Source organism: Pongo abelii, chromosome 11 (genome assembly GCF_028885655.2).
Source record: "Pongo abelii isolate AG06213 chromosome 11, NHGRI_mPonAbe1-v2.0_pri, whole genome shotgun sequence".
NCBI lineage: Eukaryota > Metazoa > Chordata > Mammalia > Primates > Hominidae > Pongo > Pongo abelii.
This window is the reverse complement of record NC_071996.2, coordinates 130,180,996-130,193,811: the sequence shown is the minus strand read 5'-3', so window position 1 is coordinate 130,193,811 and position 12,816 is coordinate 130,180,996. Positions and strand designations below refer to the sequence as shown.

Genomic DNA, 12,816 nt, shown 5'->3' with positions numbered 1-12,816 from the left:
AGGCTTCAGACCCAGAAAGAGCTGATGCTTCACTGAGTCAAAAGGCAGGAAGTAACCAATGTCCCAGTTCAAAGGCAATCTGGCAAGAGGAGTTCCCTGGTATTTGGGGGAGAGTTAACCTTTTGTTCTATTCAAGTCTTTGATGGATTGGATGAGCCCCATACATGTTAGGGAGGGCACACTGCTTTAGATGTTAAAGTCATCCCAAGACACCCTCACAGATATGCTGAGGATAATGTTAGACCAGATATCTAGGTATGTCATGGCCCAGTCAGGTTGGCACGTAAAATGAACTATCACAGTAGTTTTAGTTTACACCAAGCATGAAGGAAAATCCCAGTTTCCCAGAGGAGCACGAGTCCTCATTTATCAGGATCCCTGTGTTTTTCCTCTGGCTTTCTCAGCTCTGGGTATTCCAACTACGCTTTCCTTCATGCCTCCACTTCCAGTTATTTGCCCAGAGACACAAAGCTGAGCTTTACTACAGTCAAAGTTACTTGGGACAGCTGTCTACTACTCTGGGAAGTAGTAGCTATCTACTACTCATGCAAATAAGATTATCTCCCATCTTGAGAGTACCCAATAGTGGGAAGGCTGCCATGAAGGAACATCAGGCATTCTTGCCATTGCTCTGATTTGTCTTAAACAGAAATGCTGCACTCAGTCAATGCTGACTATGATCTGTCTTGTTGGTTTAGCTAGTGGGGCATTAAGAAGCATGTGAAGGGTTTTGGTGGATTGCAAAAGTGGCCACAATTTTTTATGCCTGGATTTGACTCTGAAACTCCTCTTATCAATAGGTGGAATTGATTTCCCCACTTCTTGAATCTAAGTTGACTCTGTAACTTTCTTTGGCAATGGAATGTGGTGGAAATGGCAGTGTGCTAGTTTTGAACATAGATTCCAAGAGGCCTTGCACCTTTCTTGTTCCCTTTTGGAACACTGCTCAGATAATTTATGAACAAGCCCTGGCTAACCTTTGGAGGATGAAAGATTCTGTGGAATAAAGACTAGCCATTGTAGCTGATACTCTTCTAGACCAGCCTACCTCAACTGGCCTAGCAGCCAACCACAGACCTATTTATAAACCCAGCTGAAACCAGAAGAACTGTCCAGAGGATCACAGATCACAGTTCTATAACCAACCTGAAGAACTGTGAGCTAGATAAATGGCTACCATTTTAAGCAACTATGTTTTGTAGTGGTTTCTTATATAGTAAAAGCTAACTGATACGGAATGCCTGGAGTGGCATTCCTTATATAGGTTCCCTGAGCATTTTTATGGTTCCCTGCTTTAGAGTAGATAATTAATAGAGTATTTCTTCTGGCAGAATCAATAGGTTTCTTCTCCCTAGCATTTTTTCTGATGTAGCCTAGCTCCTAAATTCTCCTGACTGGCATATGTATAGACTTAGGTTGTTTGATACGATTTTCAAATTTTGGCATAGAATCCTGGATGACATAAGTCCGTGGGCTTTGAATATCTGTTTCAGTAGCTCTTCCATGAACCCTGACTTCTCTCTTTTCCTTGTTCAAGGAAACGCAGGTTCTAACTGGCCAACTGGTCAAGCAGTTAATAACTACTCTCATTTCCTACTGCATTCATAATTTACTGTTGAACTTCCTTGACCTCAATGGCATCACAGATTTGAAGAATTACAGAGCTGTTTAGTGGAAGTGAAAGAACAATTTCACAGGAGATTCATGGATTTTGATGACTATGAATCATATCTTAAGAATTTGTGGCTACCTTTGAAGCACAAAACCACGGGATGTGTCTGAGTTACTCAGCATCAACGTTATTTCTGTGGTTCAGTTTCCCAAAGATCTGACTGAGCTGAAAATGGACCATGCTCACCAAGACCACTGGTAAAAACTTTGGGTATATTAACCAGAATTATTCTTAAATTTCTGGCCATACTGCCAAAATCTTGCTGAAGTTTGGGTTTTCTTGACTTTGTGGAAATGTTTCTTTCATGGAACTGTTGGGATCAAAACTGCATCTGTCTTAGGGATGCAGATTGTGGCTGGGAAATGAGATGTGTCTTAACTTTAAGAATGTCTGAGCTTCTTCAGAGTAGCTCAGTTTAAAATGTTTTCTTATTGACTGATTGAGATGTGCAAGTGGCTGCCACCTGACTGGTAAGAATGGATTTTCAAGTGTATTTGTTTTTTAGATAGCTTCATATTGAGTGAAGAGAATACATAGCCTAGAATTTCCTCTAATTATAAGCCTAATCCGGTTAGTGCACAAATCTGGCAGACATTTTAGTGTAATACAAATTAATGTTTTCGTTTGCTTCACCTGATTTGTTTAGTTGAAACTTAAATGCGTTTTAAATGTGAATTTCTACTAACTATGTGTCAATTGCAATGATCAACAATTTTTTTGGAGAAATCTGGTAGCTTTACTCTCCTATAACCTCGCATGTTTTTGAAATATTTTCTACTATGATTGCAAAATGATACTACTCTTCAACTGACAAATCACCTTCATCCTTCATCAAAAACATCTTCCCCTAAGAAGCCTAGTTTCAGTTTGGCAGAAGAGAGAGGCTATACCTTTTTAAGGGGTGACAATATGCTTTTAGCTCAGCCAAGCCCGGTTTATTAGACCTTCAATTAAAATAATTAGTTCAATGGCTATTTAATTAGTTTATTGGTGTTTGTAGTAGTAGTGATGGTAGTAGTAGTACTAGTATTACTAATTACTTTTATTGGGCTCTGGGTAAGACTAAGTAAAATTAGCTAGGTCATCTCATTTAATCCTCATAGCAATTCTGTGAGGCAGACATTATTATCCCCATTCTAAGATGAGGAAACTGAGGCACAGTGAAGTCAGATGACTTCTCCAGGTGGTAAATCTAGAAAACAGAACAGTTCAGGCCCAAACAGTGTCATTTGACTCAAAACTCACAGTCGTTCCAAAATACTATACCAGCGTACTGTCTCTTACCTAAATAGATTGTCTCGCTGTATTAAAACATGAATGGCTAGTGGCAACTCTTTTTGAGCAGGCAAAATGGATGCTTAAAACTTAATGTCAGTCATTCTAACTCTGGTTTAAGCAGCATTGTAGGTGGGGTCCTGGAACAGGTTATGAAGAATGATGTCAAGTCTACCATCTCTACTGGGTCATGCTCTGAAAGATCTTTTAGACTTTAGATCCATTCATGGCAAAACCGAATACCCTAGAAGTACGGGAGAGAGGCAAAAAGAAAGGGAGAAAGATTGAGAGAAAGGGAAAGGAAAAGAGAGAGAGCATGCTCCATCTTTACCACTGTCAAGGAATCATTGACCATCCTACATCTCTCCAGGTCCTTCTCAGTGACCCAGGACATCTCAGTACAACGTAGTATTTCAGTCTCATTGCCTGAAATATTTAAGGTCAAAACACATTTTAAGGTGTTATCTCTTTCCTGTCTCATTCTAATCAATTTTGTACATAGCTGGTTTCATTTGAACTCAATCATTGTGATTTGCCCCTTATGGGCAGCTACAATTAGCCAAGTGCATGTTAGTCAGCATAGTTTGTGTACACCACATAATGAAAAGCCCATGAAATTTAGGCATTTTGAATGTTTTAAGAGCAAGCCTCAGTGAGACTTCCCTTGCAGAACTGACTTCCCGGCTGGAGGGAGACGCATGGCCGATGCCTTTCCCAAACAAATGTGTTTGTGACATTTCCCTGTGTAAACGCTGACTTTGTTGGGGGGAAACCTGCGGTGCCTGGAGAGATGGGAGAAATAGATTTTGGAAATGCTAATCTAGGGGACCAATTCGCAGTACTGCAGCCTGCTGGGGTTGTGTTCTGCATGCTCCCCACAGCTGCCTCTGAGCGAGCTTATTGACAAAGGCGAAGGAAGCTTACAGTGCACCAGGATGACTCACTCCACGTTTGCTGGGTGGTTCACACGGCTGCCTGCTTGCCGGAACAGGAAGGCCCTTATTGTGCTCAATTGTTTTCCTGAATGCCTTTTTCAACACAGCAAAAGGAAACATTACTTTTTGGCTTCCAGCCATCCTGGCCACTTGGTACTTCCAGTGCTTAGAATGCAAAAGTTGGGCTCAGCCAAGACATGCAGAGGCACAAGGCTGCAGTTATTTCTGTCTGTGTTTCAGATTAACCACTGCCTTTTGCAGTAAACAATCCGGGGTGATTTAAGACAACGGGAACTCCCTTTACTAGCAACAGCCCCGACCCGAGTTTGACCGTTTGTTTTATGGACTTGTTTCATGTACAGTAACCCCATGGGGGGCCTTGACACCACCACCCACTGAGTTGCCTGAATAAAATAGAAAAGGCCCTGCCTGTCAGTTACCTCCTTCTTGAATCTGATTGTTCCAGAGAGACTGTGAGGGAGGGGAAAGTGCGGCCTGGGGAAAAAGGGAAGGAGGAAACCAGAAAGTTAAAAGTAAAGGGAATAGAGTCAGAGTGCTGGGGGCTCCCCAGCCTCTGGGTGTAATCACAGGCACAGTAAGGCCTAATGGTGGTGGTTTTACCCTTCCATGCTCCTGCATCTGATGTCTTTCCTCTGCTCAGTGACAAGTCTGGATCTGTCTTCCCCTCTGGACACCTTGGCCTGGTCCTCTACTGGTTCTTCAGCTGCTGCTGCCCTGGAAAGGCTGTTATTTTTTAGCTCTGGGGCCAAAGTTATGCTGCAGTTTGTGGCCAGAAAACGGGGATGGGAGATGAAGTGGCAAAACAGAGTATCAGCAGATTAAACAGACAACCTACCAAATGGGGGAAGATATTCGCAAACTATGCATCTGATAAAGGCGAAATATGCAGAATCTATAGGCAACTTGAGCAAATCAACAAGTAAAAAACAACCTCATTAAAAATGGGCAAAGGACATGAACAGACACTTCTCAAAAAGGACATACAAGTAGTCAAAAAACATGAAAAATTGCTCAGCATCAGTAATCATCATGTGTCCGGAATTGGTGGGTTCTTGGTCTCACCGATTTCAAGAATGAGGCCGTGGACCCTCACGGTGAGTATTACAGTTCTTAAAGGCAGCGGACATGTCCGGAGTTTGTTCCTTCTGATGTTTGGATGTGTTCGGAGTTTCTTCCTTCTGGTGGGTTCGTGGTCTCGCTGGCTTCAGAAGTGAAGAACAAAGCCTCCACAGTGTGGAAAGGGACCAAAGCAGGCTGCCCCTGGCTGGGGCAGCCTGCTTTCATTCTCTTATCTGGCCCCACCCACATCCTGCTGATTGGTCCGTTTTACAGAGAGCTGATTGGTCTGTTTTACAGAGAGCTGATTGGTCCATTTTGACAGGGTGCTGATAGGTGCGTTTACCATCCCTGAGCTAGACACAAAAGTTCTCCCCCTCCCCACTAGATTAGCTAGATACAGAGTACTGATTGCTGTATTTACAAACCCCGAGCTAGACACAGAGTGCTGATTGGTGCATTTACAAACCTTGAGCTAGATACAGAGTGCCGATTGGTGTATTTACAATCCCTCCGCTAGACATAAAGATTTTCCAAGTCCCCACCAGATTAGCTAGATACAGAGTGCCGATTGGTGCATCCACAAACCCTGAGCTAGACACAGGGTGCTGATTGGTGTGTTTACAAACCTTGAGCTAGATAGAGAGTGCTGATTGGTGTATTTACAACCCTTAGCTAGACATAAAGGTTCTCCAAGTCCCTACTAGACTCAGGAGCCCAGCTGGCTTCATTCACCCAGTGGATCTCACACCTGGGCAGCAGGTGGAGCTGCCTGCCAGTCTGGCGCCGTTTGCTCACACTCCTCAGCCCTTGGGCGGTTGATGGGATTGGCACTGTGGAGCAGGGGGCAGCGCTAGTCGGGGAGGCTCAGGCAGTGCAGGAGCCCATGGTGGGGTGAGGAGGGGAGGCTCAGGCATGGCAGGCTGCAGGTCCTGAGCCCTGCCCCTCGGGGAGGCAGCTAAGGCCTGGCGAGAAATCAAGTGCAGCACCGGTGGGCCAGCACTGCTGGGGGACCCGGCACACCCTCCGCATCTGCTGGCCCAGGTGCTAAGCCCTTCATTGCCCGGGGCTGGCAGGGCTGGCCAGCCGCTCCGAGTGTGGGGCCCGCGAAGCCCATGCCCACCCAGAACTCTAGCTGGCCTGCAAGTGCCGTGCGCAGCCCCAGTTCCCGCCCGTGCCTCTCCCTCCACACCTCCCTGCAAGCCGAGGGAGCTGGCTCTGGCCTCGGCCAGCCCAGAGAAGGGCTCCCAGGGTGCAGCGGCGGGCTGAAGGGCTCCTCAAGTGCGGCCAGAATGGGCACGGAGGTCGAGGAGGCACCAAGAGCAAGCAAGGGCTGCGAGGGCTGCCAGCACACTGTCACCTCTCAATCAGAGAAATACAGATCAAAACCACAGTGAAATACCACCTCACACCAGTCAGCATGGCTATCACTTCAAAGTCCAAAAACAACAGATGCCGATGAGACTGCAAAAAGAAGGGAACACTTATACGCTGCTGGTGGGAATGTAAGTTAGTTCAGCCACTGTGGAAAACAGTCTGAAGATTTCTCAAAGAACTTAAAAGAGAGCTACCATTTGACCCAGCAATCTCATTATTGGGCATATACTCAAAGGAAACTAAATCATTCTACCTAAAAGACACATGCACTTGTATGTTCATTGCTCCACTATTTACAATAGTAAAGACATGGAATCAACCCAGGTGCCCATCAGTGGTAGATTGTATAAAGAAAATGTGGCACATATACATGACGGAATACTAAACAACCATAAAAAGGAATGAAATCATGTCCTTTATAGCAACATGGATACAGCCGGAGGCGATAATCCTAAGTGAATTAACACAGGAACAGAAAACCAAATACCCTATGTTCTCACATGTAAGTGGGAGCTAAATATTTAGCACACATGGACATAAATATAGGAACAATAGACACGTGGACTACTGGAGGGAGGAGGAAAAAAGGGGGGTGTGGGTGGGTAACTCCCTACTGGGTACTTTGCTCACTACTTGGGTAGTGGGATCCATACCCAAACCTCAGCATCACATAATATTCCCATGTAACAAACCTGCACATGTACCCCCTGTATCTAAAATAAAAGCTGAAATGTAAAAAAAAGAATGTTTCGGCCCAGTGTGGTGGCTCATGCCTGTAATCCCAGCATGATTTGGGAGGCCCAGGCAGGTGGATCACAAGGTCAGGAGATTGAGACCATCCTGGTTAACACAGTGAACCCTGTCTCTACTAAAAATACAAAAATTAGCCAGGTGTGGTGGTGGGCACCTGTAGTCCCAGCTCCTCTGGAGGCTGAGGCAGGACAATGGCATGAACCCGGGAGGCGGAGCTTGCAATGAACCGAGATCGCGCCACCGCACTCCAGCCTGGGCAACAGAATGTTTCTCTTTTCAACTCAGTATTGCTCTGGGCCCCAAGTGGCCCCCACTGTGTTCACAGTCTTATGCAGCTACCGTGTCATGGTTTTCAGAGCTACTCGAGCTTTCTCTGTCCAGGTGTTCAAGCTGGAGGCCACGGAAGGTGCGTAGGAAGGGTAGGGGTGGCAGGAGGAGGCAGATTCCACACTGTTCCTTCTGGCCTCTCTGCCCTCTGTTCCCTTCCTCCTTTCAGGTTCTCCTGCACCAACTCCATCCACGTTACCAGCACAGGATCTGGAGCTCACATGCAGATTATTTCATGCCAAGGGACACAAGTAACCCTTCCTAGGCCACCTGTTCTGACCCAACTGAAAGCTTAAATCAGTCTGGGCTCACCCAGAGCATCCTGCCGCATGAGCTCCTTCCAAAGCCCCCAGGACTTTTGCCAGTCTTTATCAACACAGATCCCTAAAAATCAGGTTGTCCAAAAGTGTTCCATGTTCAAAATAGTTTGGGAAACTAGATTAAAGGAAAGCAAGCAGGTTCCTGGCAGCAGGACTCCTCAGATACATGGCTGTGCTGCTGCGTGCTGTGGCTCTGCAATGAGGCTCAATTATGTAGGGTTCTCTTGTGCTTTAGACTGGTTAAGCGCCCATACCAAAGAGGGAACAAAGGATTGGTACTTTTCCTTCAACTGATTGGGCCTCTCTCAGAGAATACAAACTCACAAAATAAGAGTAAAAGTACAGCAAACTTTGTGGCTGCCTTTAGCACCCCTACACCTACTGGTGGTAAAGGGAAAGTTCACCTCTGGAGAGGGGAAGGGTCGCTGCTTTCAGACCTTGGGCAGGGTAACGTGCATGGTGCTGGCAGGTGGAGCCAGCCACGTCTGCATTTAATGTATAATACTTCACCGGGTGTAGGGCGGGGATAGCCAGTATGGCGGCAGGTCCCAGTGGAGCAACAGCAACAGTTGTGGGTCCTGCTACATCAGGCTGTTTTTGGGAAAGGACCTGAGGCCTCGTCCTTCGGCAGGACAGACTGGTAGAGTCAGGGCTGCCAATGAAAATAGCCAAGCTCATACAAGCTAGGGTGCATAGACTCATCTAGCTCATGATTCGCTCAGGTACATCAAAAAGCAAGCAAGCCCAACAGCAGCAAAAGACAAGTCACCATCTTAAATTCAAACATCATATTTGTACACAAATTATACTGTCAGTGTGTTCTAAGCAGATGGAATCATCTTGTTCATTTCTTGGGGCCAGAGTGATAATCCCATTTGGTGGCCGGGCACAGTGGCTCATGCCTGTAAATCCCAGCACTTTGGGAGGCCAAGGCAGGCAGATTGCTTGAGCCCAGGAATTTAAGACCAGCCTGGGCAGCATGGCAAAACCCTGTCTCTGCAAAAACAACAAAAATTAGCCAGGTGTGGTGGCACGCTCCTGTGGTTCCAGCTACTCAGGAGGCTGAGGTGGGAGGATCGCTGGAGTCCAGGAGGTCAAGGCTGTAGTGAGTTGTGATCGTGCTACTGCACTCTAATCTGGGTGACAGAGTGAGACCCTGTCTCAGAAAAAAAAAAAAAAAAAAAAAAAAAAGAAAAGAAAAAAAAGATAGCATTTGCCTAGAAGCCCAAATCCTGGGAACCAGAGGTGAAGGGGCAGGCCTGGAAATATAATCAATATACAATTTAACGTTGGAACCACTTCCACGTTTTTATTTTTTAAAGACACATCTCCTATTAAAATCATTTAGAAATAACATTTCAGGGACCCCAATGAGGAAAATGCTTGTCTGTATAGAGCTCAATGTTGTTTGTTCTCTTTATAGAAACAAAAGATATCCTTAGAATACCAAAATCAGAAATGAACATTTAATCATGAGGGAACATGATGAGTAAGTGTGCATAGGAAATGTTATCTTCCAACCTCCCCCCCTTTTATGTTATATCCTAAACCAGCTAAGTAAAAGAAGAAAATTCTGGATAGAGGGAGAAGAGGCAGGAGGTGCCGAGTCAATGGCCATGTTCTGACTTGGGTAACTAGTAAACGACAATCGGCACTCACTGAGAATGGGAACATGGGAAATGGACATATTGTTTGGAGGAGAAGGAAGATAGAGAGTTCCTTTTGGACAGGCTTTAGAGACTTCTAAGTGGAAATCTCCACTAGGCAGGAAATGTATGAGTCTGGAGTTCAGAGACGTCTGGGCTGGAGGCATAACTTCGGGTCAACAGAGAATTGAAGCATGAGTGTGCATGAGATCATCGGAGAAGGCAGTTCAGTGTGAAAAAGGGCCTTGGCTGGGCTGCAAGAGGAGAATGGACAGAGACCAGGCAGGGAGGCTGCAGAGATGGGAGGAACCCAAGACTCCAAGTGCACTCGCAGTTCTCAGCAGATGCACGTTAGCCTGTTTGATTCATCATTTAGCAGGACAGTGTGGATTTGCATTAAACAGTGGGCCCCAGTTTTCTTTAAAAATAATACGTTTCATCTGTATACTAGAGTTTTCGAAGTGCACTTTCAGTGATTTTATTTCATTAAAAAATTACATTCTTATAACAAACCAGTGAAGAAGTCATAGACGGTGTTGGCTGCCCTGTTTCAATAAGAACATTCATGCTCATCTGTGGGAGAGAAAGGGAGAGGGGAGTTCTTTGTGACTGGGCACTCGTGTCTTCAGGGCACATGATTTACCTCACTCCCGGTTCACTGCATTGTGACTTCTCTCGTATACACACTGGTTCTGCTTTCCTGCTGGATAGTACAAGTGGGCAGGAATCGTGTCTCAACTCTCCTCCCAACTCCCTTTCTCCATCCAGCATCTTGCTTTGCAACTGCAAAGTATCTGATAAATTGAGGTGTGGGGAGTTGAATCAATAACAGGATAAAGGCTTTGAAGCCTTCAGCAGCAGCTCAGCAACTCCTGACCCTACTACACAATGATGGCAGCACAGAATAGGGGATTTTGTTCTGATTAGCATTAGGAGAAGAGCAAATAGATGGTAATATATTCCATAGGGTAGTCTTCCTAGGGAATTCAACATGACGTGCTCGACAAACACTTCTTGAATCACTATGTCTTTTTACACAATCCCCCCACTTTTTTTTCCCCTTTCTTTCCTTAATCATATGCAACTGTGTGGGAATTTGCTTTTAAAATTGAATGAGGGAAATGTGGTATAGCAGTCTTCTTTCATTTTTTTTTTTTTTTACAGTTCAAAAAAATCTGATTTTAATTTTTTTTTTGGTATTACATTTTGTACAATTTTGAATTGATTTCTCCTGAGTATAGACAATTGATGGATTCCTGTTATTGGCCTCTGTTTGCCCTGGGATATGAAAAATGAAGGCAATTTAAATAGCGCAGGGGAGGGAACACAGGCTTTGGACTCTGTTGTCTGGAGTGGACTCCGGGTGACCTCAGGCCAGTTCCTTCCCTTAAGAGTCAGTTTCTAGGGCTTGTAATGAGAATTAAGTGAGATAAGACATAAAGCTAGTGCATAGATATACAGCTTATAGTATGTGCTTGATAAATGTTTATTTTCTTTCTACTCCCTCTATTCTTAACCCTGACACATATTTCTTACGTAACCTGGAGAGGGATCTTTCAACACTTGGGCATAATAATCTGTACCTGTCATTTAGTACTTCTTACTTTTTCTTCACTGGCCTGGGCTTTCCCACCATAGGTTCCAAGCACCTTGAGGATAGAACAATATGTTTTATTTTTAGGTGCTTTCATGCCCAGTCACCTATAATTATGCTCATCATCAAGTAGGAGGTGGTCAGATACTTTTTAACTAACTTTGCTTGATTTCACCTGTCATGTGGTGATAATAACTGCATTTGCCCCTCTGTAAGAAATTAATTAGAAAAGTTTTTTAAAACTTCACGTCTCCTCAGATATTTGTGTTGGAGATCTAAGGTGGTGTTATTGTTACTATTGATTTACTCCATGCTTTCTTTAATCTGGAGACACTTGGATCTATACTCATCACTCTTCTCTGCATGGCAGGATTCCCAGCGTAATCACCAAATTAGCAAACAGTGATGTTTGTGCAGAAATGAAAGTCACTCAGAAATAAAGTGACTATATAATTTGTCCGAATGGGGACACATTTGAAAGTGAAGAGAAGACCTATTAATGGTTGTGTTGGCTCGACAGTGGGAACCAGGGCTGTGCAGGACAAATCAAGGTTTCCTGGTTCTGGCAGATGGGTATCAAGGTTGTTTCTGCCTTGTAACAATCACCCCAAACTAGCTGCATTGCTACTACGTTGAAGCAATTACAAGACTAATTGAATTTTGTGGTGTGTTTCTTTTTCTTTTTCTTTTTTTTTAACCTCTCTGTCGCTCAGGCTGGAGTGCAGTGGTGCGATCTTGGCTCACTGTAGCCTCTGCCTCCTGGGTTCAAGCAATTCTCCTGCCTCAGTCTCCCAAGTAGCTGGGATTACAGGGGCATGTCACCATGCCCAGTTAATTTTTGCATTCTTAGTAGAGACAGGGTTTCAACATGTTGCCCAGGCTGGTCTCGAACTTCTGAACTCAGGTGAACCACTCGCCTTGGCCTCCCAAAGTACTGGGATTACAGGCATGAGCTGCTGCACCCAGCCAAGACTAATTGAATTTTGTATGCATGCTGCAGCATTCATTTAATGTGTATATTTCTTTACCTCTGTCTAAATGTGGCACTGTGTTGGCTAAATTAAGTATATTATGTTGAAGAGAAATTCCAGGTATAGCGGGAGAGACATTACATGGTCTCTTAATCATGCAACTTACAATTTAATGAGGGCCTCAGGTGCAGTACTATGGACTTACTTCACCTGTGTTTCTCCCCTAAGCTCCCTGACGTTTCTCCAACCCTAGGGCAGTATGTCAGTCTTAAGAATTTTGTCTGAAAGATGACATAATTAGTTTTACTCTAGAAATCATTTACAATTTAATTGTAGAGTTCGAGAGAAATTTCCTTGCAAACAGTTAGAAGATGCATGAACGAACCACCAGAATTATTAATTCTATACATTTTTTTATAAATTGATTTTCCTCACTTTGTTAGAAGTTCCCTCTCTGAGCACTTATAATGTCTTCAGTGATATCGTAATAACCATTGGGACAGTAAGTCTGCCTTTCATGAAAGGCAAATAAATCCAGAAAGAATTTGAAATAAAGAAGGATATTTAAACTGAATCACATATGAGATTGTTGCCTGTTTTCCAGATGGAAATCAGATGCCTTCTGATGAGCAATCACCCTGTGAACGTCTTTTTCATAAATAAAAATGATCTTTTTGACCAATAAGGTAAGAATCTCTTTTTGCCAGTTCCCATCGAGCAATAAAATACTGTGGCCTGAATCAAAGGCCTAACAATCACTTATAATAATGCTTTATAGCAAGTTTGGTTCATTAGGATATTGGGAAGAGAATAGAACATAAAAGAAAATCAGGTTCAAATCCATTCCTTGTCTTTTGCTGACTGTCTGG

At 44.1% G+C, this 12,816-nt stretch overlaps 1 long non-coding RNA gene across 2 annotated transcripts in view; it reads left to right on the top strand.

Annotated features, from left to right (window-relative positions):
- Window positions 1-1,789: 1,789 nt before the first annotated feature.
- The window catches only part of LOC129058148 (uncharacterized), a 32,891-nt gene continuing 21,864 nt past the window's right edge, over window positions 1,790-12,816 (top strand). Inside the window, exons 1-2 of one of the 2 annotated variants that reach the window (XR_010136114.1) lie at window positions 1,790-1,869; window positions 12,552-12,633. This is a non-coding gene — a long non-coding RNA (uncharacterized LOC129058148). The remainder of the gene's footprint in view (window positions 1,870-12,551; window positions 12,634-12,816) is intronic. The other variant, XR_008523039.2, reaches the window with a different exon arrangement.